Genomic DNA, 13,496 nt, shown 5'->3' on the forward strand with positions numbered 1-13,496 from the left:
CAGTGAGAAGTGAGACCCCCATCCTGCACCCACTGCTGTCAAACGGGAGTTTTGTCAATGCCTATGATGGGAGCAGGCCCCAGGCAGATGCAGAGTTTGCACTGCTGCTGGGTCCCTACAGCAGCACAACTTGTAGACAAAAGCTAAGTAAATTCAGCCCCCGGCCTAGTGCAAAGGCAGGTGCAATGAACCAAAACCACCCACCTGACCACAAAGAACAGACTGAAAGCAGGGAAGGGCGGCAGCTGAGAGATAAGGAACTGGACACTGAGTTCTCTGGATTTCACTTTGGACCCTTAGAGCACAATGAAGAACCCAGCACCATAACACAGAACTAGTGAGATTCTCCTGTTGGAAGCATTTCACAGCCTGCAGAGGGGATATGCTGCTGCTGTTTTAACACATTTTCCCCTTTAACCTGCAAACCCCCGTGTATCCCTGGGATGTGGGTGCTAGAAACGGTGGGGGGATGAGGAACGGGAAATCTATTCCTTTGCTTCCCCAGGAAAAAAGGCTGAGCTGACTGTTTTGTTTACTGAAAGGAAGCAGATTCAAGGCACGTTGCAAACCAGAAAACTTGGGCTGCAGTTCATGACGAAACATGACATGCACATGTAACATGAGTAAACTTAAGCACGTGCATAAGTCTCTGCAGGATCAAGAAATTTTTTTTCTTAAATTTTACTACCAGCCATCCCTGCCTTCTGGCATCATACAGCAAACACCCCATGAGAACAGGCCAAGCCGGGCAAGTGCAGTATGGAGAAGCACATGACTCTTGTCAGGAAATAGCTAGGACGGCTACTCTACCCCACAGCCGGTCCCCAGCACACACAGCCCTGGGATACAGTGTTCAAACAGCAGCCGCCCGTCACCATTTCCTGAATGTGCAAGTTTGAGTTGAAGAGAAACCAGCAAAAATAGCAACATTCAGAAGTTCGCTAAGTGTATCATGGGGTTATTTTGTTTCCAGTCCCAGGACTTCCCATAGCCCTGGTGCTGTCATGCCAGTGTAGTTAGTACTTTATAAAAAGCAGCTGAATTTTGCTGAAACTGACAACACAACCACAACAACTAAAATAGCAGCCACCTCACACCCTTCTGCACATACTGTACACGCCTTCTTGGAAGGAAACAGAGTCCTGATCTCTCAGCGATTTCTTCGTTTCAATACTGGCCAACATGACTCAGGTTATCAGTGTAGAATGCAAGCGTGGCTGCAAGGATGTGCCTGCGCCTTCTAATGCCCAGAAGCAGGATTGTTTGGAGAGAGAGTCACTTGCAGTGTGTCCTACTGAGAACCAGAGCAATAAGGAGGATCCTGATAATGAGTGAGCTGCTGTTTCCAGGTGAGCCTGAAATGGACACTGGGTGTGAGTGGAAAGGCAAGGAATTAAGTTCTCCCTTCAGGTTCCTCTTGCTTCTAGGATTGGTGGGTATTATTAGGAAGGAGACTTCGTGGATCCATTAATAGATTTTAAAACTGGCTAAGTGATAGATCTCAAAGCATAATTATTGACAAAGACTCATTGTGATGTGTTCCCCCCCTCGGGGTGCCATGTGGATCTGGGGTACCACTGAGCCCTCCAACCCACCAGCCTGGGATCCCACTCATCCTGTAATGCTGTGACAAGCTGCAGACAGGCTCCCAGTCTCACACTTTCACCAGCACACAGGTAGGGCCACACCCAGCTGCAGCTTCACACAGATGCTGAGATCAGCTGTACACGGGAAGGCTCAGCTAAGGAACTGCCCAGTTACTCAAGTTCACACCCCCTTGGAAAGGTAAACCCAAACTTATACCAACTTGCACTGCACAGGGAACTGTACAGCGTAAGCTCATGAAATTCATCCCCTCCCTCAATGTGGAGAGGAATATACACAGCTTTCTGCCCCAAGTTATGATTTCCACATACACCGGTTTTTGATAGAGCAAAAGCAAAATTTTTAACTACAAAAGATAGATTTTAAGTGATTATACGGGATAGCAAACAGATGAAAGCAGATTACCCAGAAAATAAAACAGAAACACAATCTAAGATTACTATACTAAAGAAATCAGATACAAGTGGCAAATCCTCACCCTGTTTGTTGGTTTAGGCAGTTTACAGAGATTCTTGAGGGCAAGCTGCACTTGCTTGCAGCTTAAAACCCCAGTTATACCTTTCACAAGCTAGAAATCGCTCTAGCCTGGGTTCAGCCCGTCTCCCCCAGTTCAGTCCTCATTTTTCAGGTGTTTCCAGCAATCTTCTTGGGTGGGGAGTCAGGGAAGAAGAACCACAATGATGTCACTCCCCTGCCTTATAACTTTTGCATATGGTGGGAACCCTTTGTTTCCAACTTTTAGTTCCCACACCTTTCAGTGGAAAACCACTACCATTCTATGATGGAGTCCAGTACCAGGTGACTTGGTCACATGTCTCTGTAGGACCACAGCAGCCATGACTCGGAGGCCATTTGTAGTGTCCTCAGGAAGGTTTCCCGGTGGGAGATTAGCATCTTCTAAGACCTATTGTTCTCCCTAATGGCCCTTCCCAGCCAGCCATCCAGACCCATTGCGTTCTTTCTAGTGGGCGTTCCTCAGGTGTAAACACATTTGTAATAGATGCATAGACAATATTCCTAACGTCAGATACCAAAATGATACACGCATACAAAGAGGATATTAATATTCAGTCAATCATTACCTTTTCACATGACCTATCTTGCATAAAGTACATCACAGCTATGCCATAATCATATCACAATAATATCTCTATGTAGAATACGGGGCATCGTTTCACACTCATTAACTGTTTATGAGTTTCTAGCGGGATCTGCAGGGATTGGTTCTTGGCCCAATGCTATTCAATCTCTTTATTAACAATCTGGAAGGAAACAAAAAATCACTGCTGGTTAAAGTCTGCAGACGACACAAATCTTGGCAGAGTGTTAAATAATGATGAGGACAGGTTACCTACACAGAGCAACCTGGATTGCTTGATAAACTGGACAAATTCAAAAATCAGGCATTTTAATGCAGCCAAATACAAGGTCGTACACCTGGGCACAAAGACTATAGGTCATGCTTAGAGCATAGTAGACTGTATCATGGAAAGCAGTGACTCTGGAAAGGACTTGGGAGTCACGGTGAATAACCAGCTGAACTTGGGCTCCCAAAGTGATGTTATGGCAAAAGGGCTGATGAGAGCCTTGGATGTATGAGCCGGGGACTACTGAGGAGAAGCAGGCAGGTGCTATTAATTCTGTATATGCCATTGGTGAGGCCTTACTGGAATACGGAGTCCAGCTTTGGTGTCCACACTTTAAAAAGGAAGCTGAAAAATTGGGGACAGTTCCGAGAAAGAGCCACAATGATGCAGGGTCTAGAAAACCTGCTTCACGCTGCGAGAGTTAAGGGGCTCAGTTCATTGAGCTTATTGAAGAGAAGTTCAAGAAGTGACTTGATCACAGTCTAAGGGCTTGTCTACGCTACTGGCCAGATCGACGGCCAGCAATCAATCCAGCGAGGGTCGATTTATCATGTCTAGTATAGACACAATAAATTGACCGCCGATTGCTCTAGCGTCAACTCCGGTACTCCACCTCAACGAGAAGCGCAAGGGGAATCGACGGGAGAGCATCTCCCGTCAACACACCGCACTGAAGACACTGCAGTAAGTAGATCTAAGTACGTTATTCACGTAGCTGAAGTTGCGAACTTAGATCGATCCTCCCCCGTCATAGTGTAAACCAGCCCTCAGTACCTACAAAAGGATAAGATGTCTGATGTTGGGGAGGTCTTTAATCTAGCTGTCAAAGGCTTGATGAGATCCAATAACTGGAAGTTGAATGTAGACAAATTGAACTTGGAAATAAGATACAGATTTGTAAGTGACGATAATCAACTACAGTAACTCCTCACTTAAAGTCGTCCCGGTTAAGGTTGTTTCGATGTTAAGCTGCTGATCAATTAGGGAACATGCTCATTTAAAGTTGTGAAATGCTCCCTTCATCTGCCTGTTTTGTCCACTACTTGCAGGAAGAGCAGCCCGTTGCAGCTAGGGTGACCAGACGTCCCGATTTTATCGGGACTGTCCCGATATTTGCTTGTTTGTCCCGCGTCCCAACCAACGTGCGGTCGGGACACTGGACAAACAAGCAATTTTGCCCTCTCGGAAGGTCTCTTCCCCCCCGCACCCCACTCCGCCTCCTCCATCCCCCATTGGCTCTCTCCCCAAATCCCCGCCCTGGCCCCGCCTCTTCCCTATGCATGTGGCATTCCTCCTCCTTTCCAGGCTTGCTGCTGTAATGGCGGGGCAAACCTGGAGGGAGAGTGTGGTGGCCGGCTTCCAGTTCCTGGAGCTGGTGAGTAGGGGCACTGGGCGGGCAAGGGGGGCTGGCAAGGGGGCTGCTCCCCCAGGAGGTAGACGGAGGGCTCTACCTTTGTCTCTGGATATTTTTCTGCAATTAGCACAGACCTTGCAAACTGGCAGACCTGTTTCAATTAGCACAAACTCAGCAGGTTGAGAGAGCAGGCTCAGAGACATATTTCTTTCTAATGGTCAAGCGAAATCTGGGATCTGTTCTGGAATCATTCTTTTCTTACATTTTCCAGAATATAAATGTATTAATTATTACTTTCAATCCAACTGTCTAACACTCCGACTACAAGGTGACACGCTCCATGGAAATGTTCTCAGTATTCTCTTGAACACCAAGGGCTCAATTATAGCTTTCCTGTGAGCAGAGTAAGGGGCGGGTAGTTGTTGCATTGCCCCTGGAGCACCCTGGGAGGCAGATCATTACTGCCCAAGTTACAATGTCCCTTCCATTCTCCCCTCCGCCCCCCGCTTCAGGGATGGAGCAAACCACCAGATCTATAACTGATGCGGAGAACTTCCAGTGGTGAATTGGCTCAGCTACGCTGCCAGGGTCATTGTGGAGGTGGAGCCGATGATCCACCCATTCCCCAACCTTTAGCTTCTACCTGTCCTGTGCTCTGCTGTGTCTGCTTCCTGTCCTGCACAGATACCTAAGTTAGGGTTACCATATTTTAATTTTAAAAAAGGAGGACACTCCACGGGGACCCGGCCCTGCCCCAACTCTGCCCCTTCCCCAGCCCCGCCCCAACTCCGGCCCTTCCCCACCCCGCCCCGCCTCCACCCCTTCCCCAAAGTCCCTGCCCCAACTCTGCTCCCTCCCCTGAATGCTCCGCCCCCTGCTCCTCCCACTCCCCTGCTTCCCGCGAATCAAATGTTCGCAGGAAGCCTGAAACAGGGAGGCAGCAGGTAAGCTGGGGCTGGGGCAGGGTGCCTCAGTCCGGCCAAGTGGCTCCCTCCGGCAGCCGGCTGGCCCAGGCCAAGAGGCTCTGGCCCCGGCATCTCCCGCCTGGCTCAGCTTGGGATCTGGGGCGCCGGTCCCCGGCCGAGCACCGCTGGCCCCAGCCCGGGCCCCAGCCGAGCACCACCAGCCCAGGGCCAGCTGCCGGCTGAGCACCGCCGGCCCCGGCCGAGCAACCCAGTCCCGGGCCGAGCACTGCCGGCCCCAGCCCGGCCCCCGGCCGAGCACTGCCGGCCACCAGCCGAGCACCGCTGGTCCCGGCCTGGGCCCCAGCCGAGCACCACCAGCCCCGGGCCAGCTGCCAGCCGAGCACCGCCGGCCCCGGGCGAGCAACCCAGCCCCCGGCCGAGCACTGCTGGCCACTGACCCCCGGCCGAGCACCACCAGCCCCAGCCCGGCCCCCGGTCCCGTACCACCGGCCCTGGCCGAGCACCCCTGGCCCAGCCCCCGGCTCCCGGCCAAGCACTGCCGGCCCCGGCCTGGCCCCCGGCCCCGCATCGATGGCCATAGTGGCCCTGCACCACTGGCCCCGGCCCCAGCGGCCCAGGCCCCCGGCCGAGCACTGCCGGGCCCTCCGTATTTTCCCGGACATGTCCGGCTTTTTAGGATTTCCTCCCGGACGGGGATTTGAGGCCCAAACAGCCAGACATGTCCGGGAAAATCCGGACGTATGGTAACCCTACCTAAGTTGCACCCCCTTATGCCCCTCTGGTGTACTAGCAGGGCCATGATTTGACCGAAACCTTTACATAGGACTGTGATGAGTCTGTGTGTGAATAGGGAGACATCCTCGCTGCTCTATAGCCCTGCTCAGGAATTCATAGAACCAGACTCACCCCACGATGGCTATGAACAAAAAGCTCCCAGCATGAAGTGTTTCTCCTCCAGTCACTGGTGGTGTCGTTGTTTTCCTTGCAGCTCAGGAACTGCCTCTTTGCTAGTTCTTAGCAACGGATTGGAACCAGGAGAAGGAGGATTCATTTTCCAGCTTTGCACTAATTTCCCACACCATGGCCCTGATTTTCTTCTCATGTCAAGTGAAGCTGTCATCCCCCCCGTTCTCAGAGGATGAAGTCTGCTGGAGGTGCCTGTCTGTATGTTTTCCAGGCCAAGGTATTTAGGTTCTTATCAGGGGAAAGCCAAGGGCCAAATTCATGCCTGGTGTAAGCAAGTGTAACTCCACTGAAGTCCCAAAGCCAAACACAGGGTCAGAACCAGCAGTGACAGAGGCTGCCCCTGAGTGAGCTGGGCTCTACATAGTCACAGTGACCTCACCTCAAATGCAGGAGCCACCAGGTGTTCTCCAGAAGGGACTCTGTACGTGGAATTCCCTCTCTCCCTTCATCTGGATTGTCCCAGATCTGTTGACACTGCAAAGGCCATCTCATTTTCCAGGCTTCCAGGGAGGTGGGGTGTAGAACTGGGATTTGTGCATCGAGGCTCAGGATCACGCTAATGGAATCACATTTTTTCCTAAAGCAAAGACATTTATGAAAGAAAACAGACAACTGCTGCACAAGGAGACAGACTTCCACACAGCTTGAGTCCCAGCTTGCCTGCTTCTTACCCAGCCCCCACCCTCTCTGGGACAATGTACAGTTCACACAGACACCTACTGGGTGAATGATGTAACTGCAAGTGCACATATTATTGTCAAATATTCTTTTCAATTCCTTCCTAGATTTGGGGAGGCTGCTGTGTTTACTTTTGTTTGTATTAGTTTGTTTGTATTTTTAGTTTATGGCAAATGTACCTGGAGCCCTGGATACAATTTTTTATGTTTTAGATAAGTAAATAAATACCTAAAATATTTTACATTAAATTACTGGAACACAACAGTGACCAAAATTGTCACACATTGAATTGTAGTCCATGTCGGTCTGTTCTGAGCAAGAACATGAACCAATGAACAACGCATGGACTGACAGTAGCCTTGTAAATATGTAAGAGATGTAGCTAGTAGAAAAGAGATCATAGGATAGTAAGCAACATGTGATTGCTTGCAGCATGTGAACAGCTCATGATCTAGACATGGATTGGCTACAAAAAATAATGGACCAATCATGGAGTGTGTGATCTGATATATTAATCAGTAGTATTAAGTGTAAGCATGTCTAGAAGCTGATTCATGATACATTCATTATGTACATTGGATGTGTGGCATATCCTGTACCCACCCTCTACACTTGAGCCTGATCAACTCAAGTATACTTTGATTGTATACCAAGAAAGAAACCTCAGTGATGCATTCGGGGTCAAGCTGAGTGGAGGCATTTTAAAGAAAAGCTAGAAAAAAAGCTTCGTGAGAAAGGGGCATTTGGGGAGATGACGCAGCTGCTCTTCGCTGGGGTGATTTCTGCTCCTTCCAGCTGAGAAGTTCATGGTTTTGCCTTCAAACCTGTGACTTTATCTGAGCCATTTCACTTGTCAATTGGATGCAGAGTTTCTTCCATCCATTCTCTCTCTCACACACAGCTCTAGAAAAGAGAGACAGTAAATGGGGGGTGAGTGAGGATTCATACTTGGAGACTTTCCCTCTTCTTCTCCCTTGCAGTTTCCATATTTTCCCCTTATGTTCTCCAGACTTTCCTTCCTAGCCTCATCTTCAGCTTCTGCACCACTAGGGGCCCTAGTACCACCCATCCCCTAGCACCTTCTGTAACCCCACGTTCAGTCATGATGCTGTGGCGGAGGGGGGAGGAGGGGGAGGAGGAAATTTGCTCCTTCTCCCTATTTTGCCCACAGGAGCTCCATTCTTCTTCAAACTCTGTCCCCCACCATGCTGAGCCCCCACACAGCTCCCACCAGATACACTCAGCTGTCCCAATGTTACCAACTCTCATGGTTTTAGTGCAAGTGTCACAACGTTCGGTGGTTTGTTTAAAGCCCCAGCTCCTGGATTCTTGGGATGATCAATGGCTCCATGTCTAGTTGGCAGCCGGTATCAAGCGGAGTGCCCCAAGGGTCGGTCCTGGGGCCGGTTTTGTTTAATATCTTTATTAATGATCTGGAGGATGGTGTGGACTGCACTCTCAGCAAGTTTGCAGATGACACTAAACTGGGAGGTGTGGTAGATACACTAGAGGGTAGGGATCGAATACAGAGGGACCTAGACAAATTAGAGGATTGGGCCAAAAAAACCCTGATGAGGTTCAATAAGGACAAGTGCAGAGTCCTGCACTTAGGACAGAAGAATCCCATGCACAGCTACAGACTAGGGACCGAATGGCTAGGTAGCGGTTCTGCAGAAAAGGACCTAGGGGTCACAGTGGACGAGAAGCTGGATATGAGTCAACAGTGTGCTCTTGTTGCCAAGATGGCTAACGGCATTTTGGGCTGTATAAGTAGGGGCATTGCCAGCAGATCAAGGGATGTGATTGTTCCCCTTTATTCGACATTGGTGAGGCCTCATCTGGAATACTGTGTCCAGTTTTGGGCCCCACACTACAAGAAGGATGTGGAAAAATTGGAAAGAGTCCAGCGGAGGGCAATAAAAATGATTAGGGGTCTGGAGCACATGACTTATGAGGAGAGGTTGAGGGAACTGGGATTGTTTAGTCTCCAGAAGAGAAGAATGAGGGGGGATTTGATAGCAGCCTTCAACTACCTGAAGGGGGGTTCCAAAGAGGATGGAACTCGGCTGTTCTCAGTGGTGGCAGATGACAGAACAAGGAGCAATGGTCTCAAGTTGCAGTGCGGGAGGTCCAGGTGGGATATTAGGAAACACTATTTCACTAGGAGGGTATTGAAGCACTGGAATGCGTTACCTAGGGAGGTGGTGGAATCTCCTTCCTTGGGGGTTTTTAAGGCCCGGCTTGACAAAGCCCTGGCTGGGATGATTTAGTTGGGAATTGGTCCTGCTTTGAGCGGGGGGTTGGACTAGATGACCTCTTGAGGTCCCTTCCAACCCTGATATTCTATGATTCTATGAATCTCAGCTTTCCTTAGAAAAAGAAACAATACATTTCCAGCCCACCCCGCAGCAGAGGAAAATTTGAAGAGGTGACCCAAGTGCACCCTCAGGTTTCCATAAATGGAAGATAAAAAATGAACCCCAAAGGCATCTTTAAATAAACAAAAACTCTTGAGATTTTATAGCCAATCTCATGGTTGCTGCGACCTACATCATGACTTTTGAATTCTTGGGGGGCATGGAGGGGGGACAATATTAATGCTGCCATATAGAAATAATAAGTGCTGTAGACACACAAGTAGCTGAAGCCTCAGTGGATATGTCTACACCAGTGGTTCTCAACCTATTTACCATTGTGGGCCTCATATGCAGCTCTCTGTGTGTTATGTGGGCCACATCCACACAATACATACACTACCTGTATGGCCCTGAGGATGTCACAGGGGCTACAGGCTACAGCTGTGTGCTGATTGGTCCACAAACTGCCTGCGGGCCATGGGTTGAGACCCACTGGTCTCCACTGCAATGAAAAACCTGTGGCTGGCCTGTGCCAGCTGACTTGGGCTCGCAGGGCTCAGGCTAAGGGTCTGTGTAACTGCAGTGGAGGCGTTCAGGCTTGGGCTGGAGCCGGAGCCAGGGTTCTAGGACCCTGCAAGGTGGGAGGGTCCCAGAGCTCAGGCTGCAGCTTGAGCCCACATGTCTATCCCGCAATGACACAGCCCCGTAGCCGCGCTCCTTAGCCCGAGTCAGCTAGCACAGGCCAGCCGCAGCAGGGTCGGCTGTCAGGAGACTGCAGCCCTTGATGCCCTTTGAGTTGGAGTATGCAGTAGTGTTAGGGGAAATTTCAGAAATAAAGCTGCAATCTCAAAAGTTTTTATAATTTACTAAAAAAATACAAAAGAGGAAATGACACAAAATTTGATTCAATTGCATTCAATTTTATTCAAATAATGAACTATGTAAGTCATAAAAATAACACTATAGCTAAGTATCAGGGGGTAGCCATGTTAGTCTGCATCTACAAAAACAACAAGGAGTCCGGTGGCACCTTAAAGACTAACAGATTTATTTGGGCATAAGCTTTCGTGAGTAAAAACCTCACTTCTTCGGATGCATAGAGTGAAAGTTACAGATGCAGGCATTATATACTGACACATGGAGAGCAGGGAGTTACTTCACAAGTGGAGAACCAGTGTTGACAGGGCCAATTCAATCAGGGTGGATGTAGTCCACTCCCAATAATAGATGAGGAGGTGTCAATTCTAGGAGAGGAAAAGGTGCTTCTGTAATGAGCCAGCCACTCCCAGTCCCTATTTAAGCCCAGATTAATGGTGTTGAATTTGCAAATGAATTTTAGTTCTGCTGTTTCTCTTTGAAGTCTGTTTCTGAAGTTTTTTTGTTCAATGATAGTGACTTTTAAATCTGTAATAGAATGACCAGGGAGATTGAAGTGTTCACTTACTGGCTTATGTATGTTACCATTCCCAATGTCCGATTTGTGTCCTATAGCTATAGAGACACATAAACTAAATATTAAATTAAACACTAAACTAATGAATAACAACAACTAAAAAATGTTGTTCACCAAGATTCTAGGATTCAGAAGGCAAAACCCTGCATGCCTTCGCTGCTGCAGACTTTGATATTGCTTGGGACAGGTCCACCAGACGCCGGAATTTCCCGTTGTTTGCCATGAAGTGCCTGTCAGATGAGCCTCGGAAAGCCATCTTATTTTTAGAAAGATAAAGTATTATAGTCACGAGTCTCTTTATAACGTTCTCCCACTGTTTTGTCTCTGGTTTAATCACACGTTGAAGCTCCATGTCAATGCAATTATCCAGTTTAAACCTTTGCTCTGCTTTGACCCATGTTTGGAAGGAATTGAAATGACTATGGACTTTTCATGACACATGAGAATCTGAGATGTGTGCGTCCAATCATTTGGCCCCTCAAATGCTAGGGATGATTTTGGATTCAAGTCAAAGATCTTGCAGCAGAAACAGAAAGCCTTGTTAGTGGATTCCGAGTAAAGCAGTCAGCACCGCTTCACAACTTCACCATTTTCAAACTTTCTGCATAAAAATTTCATAGAAAAATGGTGATTCTACTTATCCAGAGGAAAATCCATGTCCTTTACTTTTGGTGGGCAATTGGTCGCAAGCAGACCTGGAATTCTGAGTGTTAGATTGGGCCATAAAGCAGGATCAGAAATGGAATCTTCAGCACCTATAGTGGGGATTGTTTCACCTCTATCACTAGCTACATCAGTATTATTCTGGTCTTGATAAAGAATTTCAGTTTTGTTTGGGTCTCTCTGTTTCTCTTCCAATGATACTTGAATGTTGAATTGTGGATGACCTATGCACTTCTCCTCTGATGTACCTGTGTGACCGTCTTGCTACCACTGCACGGGTTGCTGTTCTGTGCACTTGACATCTTCTTTTTAGGTACTGGCCACATTGTTTCCTTCCCAGTTTCCTGAAATACAAAAAAACCCACGTTTGTCACACTATTTCACATCACATGATTTGGGCAAAAACAATTTCACCTACCATATGCTACAATAGATCTTTCTGAACAGAACTTGTCTCTTATCTGCTCTAGCCAGCTGGTTTAATAAAATGCCATGAGAAAGGATCATTTATGGATAGCCTTTCTTTCTTCCTGGTCTGTTATTACAGAGTTAAAAGACTTATTTTACTCGTTTTGTTTTTGGATTTGTAATTTTGTTTTTAAAGGAGGTAAGTGATCTAAAGCAGAAGTGCACTGCTTCCAGCATTCTGCATCATCTACTACAGGGATTGCCACTCTCCATAGCTGTGGAATTGGAGTCTCGAGAGATTAGGGGACAAGGCGCATCCTTGGGGCACATGAAGGAAGCTGCTCAATCCTTTGCTCCCCTGAGTGCAGGGCCGGATCTTGTCTCTGCCCCTTGCAAAGGTAACGGGCATTATCATCCTTCTTGGCACAGCACTTCCTTTAAGAGCTACCTGGCGACTGGATTATTTTAGATTAAACATTTACCCTAAGAGATGATGCACAGAAGGAAGTTGAGATTTTTCAATGGCATCAGATTGTGAAATGAAACACAGCTGGTAAAAAATTGAGTGGGTCACTCACCCATCGGTTGGGTTCTTCCTCCACAATCTGAGCTGCACTGCAGACCCACTGGCAGCTCCCTCAGGCCTTGTTTACACTCGGGACTTCCCAGCGCTGCCGCGGCAGCGCTGTGAAGCGTGAGTGTAGTCGCGCCGCCTCTGGGGGGAATAGCGTGCAGCGCTGCGAGCTCTGATTACACTGGCGCTGTACTCGCTGCGCTCGGGGGAGGGCGTTTTCACACCCCTGAGCGCAGCAAGTTGCAGCGCTGTACAGCGCCAGTGTAGCCAAGGCCCTCGCTTCTGCCGCAGCTGCACTTGCCTCTTATGCCTGGTGCTTGGCCTGCAGCTCAAGGCGGGCTCTGTGCTGTCAGACGGGGCCTGCATCTTGTCCGAGCCCATGGCCCTTCTGCAGCCCTCTGGTCACTCCTGACTCAGGGGGGCCAGTTCAGATTTTGGTGGGGATGGGGGAAGGCAACTTTCACCGTGGTTCCAGGGGATACTTAGGCACCTGAAAACTTAGAAATTAGTTGTTGATTTCACTGTATACACACAAATCCACAAATATTTCCATCAGTAATAATTAAATTATTTACAGCTAGGGAAAGCAAGAAAACTGCTGCTTGAGAACTTGTTAGAGTCAAAATTCAGTGATATAGACTTCTGAATTGGGCCTGTTACAAATGGACTAGTGAATGAATAGTTAAATCCTTTCTAGTTTTCGGATATTTATTTTGTAGATCTTGACATGGGATATTGACACATAGTGGGTTTTGCTGTTTTGTTGTCTTCATGTTGGTACCCGGATACCAGAGCCACAAGCTTGAACTCTTTGATCGTGTGATTTTTGAATGCTTGAAGTTGGCAGTCCTGGGTTTGCACCGGTTCAGCTCTAATCGCTGTAGCTATGTCCGCTGCTAAACCTCAAACATGGCAATCAGTAAAACTTTTCAGAAACCTTCAAATTATGGGAACTGTGGCCCAGCTTTTCTCTCAGTGATAGTGACATTTCCTCTAATCATGCTTTTCCTTTTTATTAAAAAAAAAAGAAGCAAACACCCATCACCGGATAATGTAGGTTCAACAACTAATTTCTGTGGTCAAACAGAGCCTTTTCAAAGGGACGTGGGGTGGGGCAGCTGATAGATCTAGGAACATGACACCAT

This window comes from Chrysemys picta, chromosome 12 (assembly GCF_011386835.1).
Source record: "Chrysemys picta bellii isolate R12L10 chromosome 12, ASM1138683v2, whole genome shotgun sequence".
Taxonomy (NCBI): domain Eukaryota; kingdom Metazoa; phylum Chordata; order Testudines; family Emydidae; genus Chrysemys; species Chrysemys picta.